We start from the raw sequence: 7,653 nt of genomic DNA on the forward strand, positions 1-7,653 counted from the left end.
GTCGTGCGTAGGGTAATTCTCTTCGTGTTTCCTTAATCGACGCGAAGCATAAGCAATCACCCCGTCCTTCCGCATAAGGACACAACCCAGACCACGAGAGGCGTCGGTATATATAATATACTTAACCCCTTGCTCGCAATACTAGCACAGGGCGGACGTCAACTTGTCCTTGAGCTCCTGAAAAGCTAACTCCGCTGCTCACTCCAAGCAAACTTCAAATCCTTCCGTGTCATCTGCGACAACGGTCTCAATCTTCGAGAAGTTCTGAATAAAGCGTCGATAATATCCTGCAAGGCCAAGAAAACTCCTCACCTCGATAACCGAACCAGGTTCAGTCCTGAACTGCGGCTACCTTGGCAAGGTCGACGGCTATACCTTCCTTGGACACCACATGTCCCGGGAACTTGACTTCCTCTTTCCGGAAATCACACTTCTTGAATTGTGCGAAAAGCTGATGCTTCCTAAGAGTACCCAAAACCGCTCTTAAGTGCTCCTCGTGCTCGCCGGCTCGCCGAATAAATCAAGATGTCATCAATAAATACAATGACGAATCGAAACAGAAACGGCCAAACACCCTGTTCATCGATCCATGAACACGGCCGGTGCGTTCGACCGAACGACATCACAAGGAACTCATAATGACCGGAGCTGGTCCTAGCCTTCTGCACGTCCCCATCCTTGACGCGCAATTGATGATACCTCGATCGCAGATCAACCTTCGAAAAGTACCGTGCCCCCTTCAACCGATCAAACAGATCATCAATCCGGCAAGGGGTACTTATTCTTCACGATTACCAGAAGTTCAACTGCGATAATCAATACACAATCGCAAGGAACCATCCTTCTTCTTCACAAATAGCAAAGACAGGTGCTCCCCAAGGAGACACACTGGGCCGAATAAAACCCAATTCTAGCAAACCATCTATCTGCTTCCTCAACTCCTCCATTTCACTCGGAGGCATCCGATAGGTGGGTAAAGAAATGGGCGCTGCACCAGGCATAAGATCGATGGCAAAATCAATCTCACGCTGAGGAGATAATCCAGGAATCGACTCAAACACATCTTCAAACTCCTGAACTACCGGCGTACTAACCAACGCCGACTCGGCCGAACTCTCCAACAGAGAAGAATAAAAATCAATACGAATAGGGTAACTGACCTGAACTGGGAAAGTAACAATCTCGCCCTCAGGTCCATGGATCGTCACTGATCTCGCTTCACAATCAATCTCAGCTCGCATCCTCGTGAGCCAATCCATACCCATAATAACATCGTAGTGATAAAGCGGTGCGACTAGCAAATCAACACGGATCGATCCACTTCCCAGATCGACTAAACAATCCATACAACGCTTGCCCAAGGCAGAGGACATCCCCGTAGCGGTAGTAAGCGTCACTCCAGGTATAGGAACAGATCTCAAACCCAAACGCCTAACTGCCGCATAAGAAATAAGAGAAGTAGTGGACCCTGTATCCACTAGCACAGAAACGGGAATACCTTCTATATGCGCTGTCACCTCAAAGGACCTCGGCACCAAGTCAGACATAGGCGCTTCTGCTGAAAGCGCATGAACACGAGCCTGCTGCTGACGATTCGGCGGAGGAACCATGGGCCGCTGAGGTGGCCTGAAACCAGGAACTGCAGGTCTGAAGGATGGATGAGCTGGCGCTGATCGAAGAGGAGGAGGAGAAATAACCGGAGGCATCGGACGGCTAACCCTCTGCGGTGGAGTAAAACCACCTGCTCGCATACGGAAAAAGCAGAAACGGTCCAAGTGCCCAACCTTCCCACAATAAGAACATCTCAGATCAGCTCTCATCTGCTGAGCGGGCGGCGCTGAACGCCTAGGAGGAGAATCAACACGCGGCCTCTTGCCAAGGAAAGGTGCACCCTGGAAATCCGGCTCGGCCTAGGAGGCATCGGTGCTCGCATGCGGGACGCTCTATCTCCGTCTTGCTTCGCTCGCAAGGACATGCTCACTAGCTCGCATATGAAGAAATGCTAGCACGAAATCTTTGATCGGATCTCAGGTCTCAGTCCCTCAGAAAAATGCCGCATCCTCATCGGCTGATCACCCAGGATCAAAGGAACATACCGCCCCAACTCAGTAAACCGGTTCTCATACTCCGTAACCGACAACCCTCCCTGGCGGAGGCGAAGGAACTCACTCTCCTTCTCGTGTCGGTACGTCACCGGGAAATACTTCTCGTGGAAGCGTGCCTCAAACGCCTGCCACGACCACACGAAGTCCTCCTCGACAGTGCGAAGCACACTGTCCCACCACAAACTGGCTTCCTTCTCAAACATGAAGGTGGCAAGCTCAACTGCTCGACCTCAGAGTGGAGCGGCCTCGGCATCTTAGAGATGCGGTCAATCCAATACTCGGCCTCCTCGGGTATATGAGAACCCTTTAAAGTAGGAGGTCGCTAGCGCTGGAATCGCTCGAATGTGCCGCTAACACTGGCACTGGCGCTCCCGGATGGAGGCATAGGTGAAACAGTTGGAGTCTCCCCTAGAGCAAAGATGCCAGCCATGGAGGAGAGGAACTCCTGCCGCTGCGATAAGAAACAGAGGACCATATACTGCTGTTGCATCAACAACATCATCTGCTCAAACCTATTAACAGTGAAGCGGAAGAAGGTGCATGGCTCGGCTAAGAACCGAGGGTGTGACTGGAGGAGCCATAGGTGTCGACCCAACACCAGACTTCAGAGTCCGAGACACCTTCTTAAACTTATCGCTCAAGGGAGGAACCCCAGCAAGCAACTCAATCAGAGATAGACGGGCCGAAGTCTTCGAACCCTTAGGAGGCATCCCTACATTAAATCAAAGGATGCAACCTGTCAGATTCTAAGTCACATAATCCATCCACACAACAACAACACAGCACAACTCCAAAAACAAACAACATGCATTCCATTAACCAAAATCGTCGCAATACAAGTAGTGCAGCAATACATGAATCACGACTAGGAAAGCATGAAAACAACAACATCTAACACTTCAAACAACCACAACTACTACAACCACTAACAGCTACAACACTACAACAACACCAACTACAAGCCAACAACGGCCACACACAGAAAGAAACACCAAACAAAGCAAAGACGGCCACGACGATGCTACTCGTCGGAATCGGGGAGACGGAGGCGGAGCACCCTTATCCTGCAAGCAACACAGAATAGACTTAAAGTCCGGGACATCTTCTTGAACTTGTGCTTAACAAGCCTCGAAGATCCACCATCTCTGGCGTAAAGCGGCTTGCCCCTCTTCAAGCCGTGTAAGACGGGCATCTCTGGCAACTTGCTCTGCGCCCTGCTCTGGCACCACAGGAGGAGAGCGATCACTCGAATCCTGTGCCTCAATCTCTTCCTCGTCTTGCTCTGCTTCTTCCTCAGACTCCGCACCACCTTCAGCATAACTCTCATCGTCACCACTCTCAGACCCGGCCTCACCCTCGGAGGCAAGCCGACCAGAACCAACCTCCATCAGCTTAAGGGTCCTCAAGTTGATATAGCGAACAAGGACCGCTTCTCTGCCTCAAGCCTATAGCCAAACTCATGTGCGATCTTGCAAATGAGGCGGCCAAAGGAAGAGACTCGGTCCGTCTACTCGAACGAGCGATGAGAAAATCTGACGTAAGATGTGCGTCGGCACACACAACTTCGCATCTTGCCCCATCGATATAGAAAATCTACCATCAGCGCGTACACTCATTGCGATTGCTCCACCGGGATACACATTGAACGTAAAGATGTGGTGAAGCAAACGGAAGTCGTCCGTCATGTGAGAAGCCAAAGACTCCTATTCGGCTGCCATCAGACGACCACACAAGGATCGGGTGCGACGATCCTTCTCGCGCACACTGTCCACATTCTTCTCGCCTGGCATGCACTTCCCCAAGTGGCACCTTCAAGAGTCGGGATATCAAAGCAACATTGACAATTCCAACTCGACCGCTACCACAGGGAATCTTGAACTGCAGAGGATCCAGCGAAGGCTCCAGAATGTTGGCATAGAAGGCCCGAACAGTGCTAGCATTCGCGCGATACTCACCTTCGAACAAGGGACCCCAACCAGCCCCTTCTAGGCGCTCTAACAAGAAGAACTCTCCAAAGAGCCGCGGATCAACATGAGCCTCAAAAAGGACTCTACGCCCCTCATAGACTCCATGCGACAATTCCGCCAACAAGGTCCTACTGACAGGAGCTCGAGGATCGAGGTCCCGCTTCGTCTGGAACTCGCGCGTGGCGGACGTGCTAGCGGCGGCACCTCTCGGCCTCCGTGCACGGGTTGGGCGGCTCGGCCCGGCTTCATCCACGGGCGCTCTCTTCTTCCCCATCAAGGAAAGAAGGGAAGAAATGGAAAAGATGGCCGTCACAATCTCAAAGAGGGCCATGAGAAATGAGAGAAAGAGAGAAATAGGAAGATGGTGAAGCTTCCACACAACTATGAGCCAAAAAGGGAATGAAAGGGCTCAAATGAGAGGGAAAGATGGAGAAATCAGCAATGGAATGGAAGATTTGAGAATGGAGTGATGGGTTTGCACGAAAATGGGAGGAAGATGAAGATTTGGGAGAGATTTGAGAGAGTTTGGAGAGGTTTTGGGAGGAAAGGAAAGCTTGGAGGTGGGTGTTGTGAAGGAAATAGATGAAAGGAAGGGTTTTAAAATGAAAACCGTGGAGGGGTGGGCCACATTGAGCCTAGGGACGATCGGCCCGCGTCGGCCCGGCCCGCCTGGCCCGCCGACCGGCGATCCCTCGCCGAACCGGCGATGGCATCGCCGGTCTCTGGACATATCGGCGATGCCTCGCCGATTTGGCGAGGTCCTCCTGGTCCTCCTTGGTCCAAATGATGTGGTTCCCCCCCTGGGTCCCACAGAAAATGCCCCGATTGGCCCCTTGTGTAATTTGAAGCCTATCGGGTCATTCTGACAGAAATCTGATACAAACAGCGATTTCTGGAAGGTTTAAAAATGAATAATGGGAAGGTAGACCATCTACACTCATTAATAGAGGGTCTAGAACAGGTTTCGGGTCGCTGTGTGTGATCAGGTAAGGGTACAGACTCGATCTCGGCAAAGGTTTTCAGGAAACTTTCGCCGATAGAAACTACGGAGCACAAACACAAAGCGATGATAGACCGCACCCAATTACACTATAGTGGCGACAACGTGCGGTGTGTGACCATAACCCAGGTCCGGTTTAATCCAGATCATGCTTTGATACCAACTTGTAACGCCCTGAAATTCGGGGGTCGAGCATAACTCAGCTCCCGAGTTCCAAAACATCACTTATGCAACATAATTAATGAATGATGTATGTTGACTGTATTAGCACATAAACATGGGATAGATTAAGCCAAAACGCGCAGATATGATTCAGGGGTAAGTGAATAAAGCAAGCGGAAGACTTATAGTAAAATATGTGTACAAGTGTAAGTCCTTGAATTACATATACAACCGGATCGTGTAAAAGTGTTATTTATCAAAATTATAAGTACAAGTTACATCATTTCGAGTTCCCAAAATAGTAATCCCATAGATCCCGCGCATCGATCGAGGCTCGCTAGAACCCGTCTCAACTGCATATAGGAGAAGGCGGCCTCGTCGTCATCCGGCTCCGCTCTGCCTCGACGTCGCATCCACATCTCGCAACATCGGGGCCTAAGGCAGTCGGTGGGTGTGCAACACCGCCGAAACGTGGGAGTGAGTGATCAACTCGGTGGAACAATAAGGCACTAAGGTTAATATGTTATCGATTCAATCAAACAGTAATGATAAAGCAGGACAATTAAAGAAATCCTAAGTACTCTTATTAATGCAAGTATGAATGCGGTATGATGCGTGCCCTCACGCGTACACCCTCAGCGTCTTCCTCTTACGTTACGCATGACATCGCCTCAAAGTGCGCCACATCTACAAAGCACATGCAAATGCGGTGTATGGATATGATTACCACGGTGTTATTAGTCCAATTCATACAGGCCAGATTGGGAAGCTAAGATACCTTCCTCATATCACCATCCAAACAGTGATCCATACTAGGGTCGTCAATCCTAGATATCTCATACGATCATATAGTTGAGGTCGTAGCAAAGGGCTCGTCACCAATCAATGCACGCCTTTCATGCCCTTACTACCACAGATCGGCTCGTCACCTCCTTGCGGTATCCAGGTATGCTCGAGGTCACTACAAAGGGCTCGTCACCAATCAATGTAGGCCGACAGCACGAATATAGTGTCCCATACCACCATAATCGGCTCACGAGTTAAGTTGCTCACTGGTCACTACGGGGAGGCTCGTCACCCCAGCGTAGGCCGACAGCTCGACCACGGTGTCCCATACCACCATGTCCGGCTCATGAGTCTTAGCGGATCAGGTACCATGGTTATTAGGATTTCACTGGTAAGTTCGGTACCCTAGATTCAAGCAGTAGCGTCCATACATGGTTAACATACATCGGACAATCGGGTTATTTGACGAACTCGACTAGCACGAGCGCACGTTGAATTGAACGACATAGAGTGCGCAAACACTCCGCGTGGCCAAACCACTGCCGCCAACTCTAATACGACTCGGGTTCGTCTAATGCGTCTCACGTGGCGAAAGCAATCTCAACCACGACCAAAGGGTCAATTACCGATTTCCTGGACTAAGGCATAGTCCCAAACATCCTACACTACGACAGATATTCATATGGAATGTAAAACAGTAATGGAACAACCACTCAAATCATGGTGCATACACATCTGAAGAATATCAACTTAACATAAATGTAAGCATAGGAATGCTTGAATTTAAATAACTTGGAATGTAACTGCAGAAAGAAATCATGCGCATCCATAGGAGTATTGAGAATCACTTCTCAACGCCCACATTTAGTGTAATCAGTTACACTTAGATCATCCATGCATTTCTACAAACACTTAGCATACATGGAACAACATACATGACGCATGTTGAAATACATGCACTTAGACAATTCCTTTTATCAAGGAGTTGTCATACATGCATCTAGCATACATACATGACCAATAATCATGGCAAGCACAAGTGCGTATTTTATACGTATACGGTACTTTATAAATACACTTAGAATACACAAATCTCAATATAGCACATGCATATCAGGAAAGCAATGCAAACATAACATTTGACATGTGAAATCTCATCCATAACAAGAATAAATCACTAACTGGGATTGAAAGCCTTGAAAACCATAACCTATACACTTAAAGTCCGCACCTTAAGCGAAGAAAGAACCGCCGAACTGATTTAGACGCGTCAACGGCGCCAGAAGACCCTCAAATAAGGATAGAAATGAGATACAACAACACCAAGTCTAATCTAAGCTCTAACACAGGTTAGGGTTAGGTTAACTTACCCCAAAAGATCTCAGAATCGTCAGAGGAACGATTCAAAGTGAAGGTTCAAAGGTGAAGAAGAACAAGGAAGAATCAAGATGATTCACCAATCAATCTCTCTCACTAACTCTCTCTTTTCCACTCTCTTTCCAAGCTAGGGTTAGAGAAAATTCGTATGGAAATGAGAGCTAGGGTTTAAGGACTATATATAGGCCTTAAAATGATGGAAATAACCCCATGGTCAAGGTATACTTAGGTTATAACCAAAGTACGCCTTTCTCGA

This window comes from Magnolia sinica, chromosome 17 (genome assembly GCF_029962835.1).
Source record: "Magnolia sinica isolate HGM2019 chromosome 17, MsV1, whole genome shotgun sequence".
Taxonomy (NCBI): domain Eukaryota; kingdom Viridiplantae; phylum Streptophyta; class Magnoliopsida; order Magnoliales; family Magnoliaceae; genus Magnolia; species Magnolia sinica.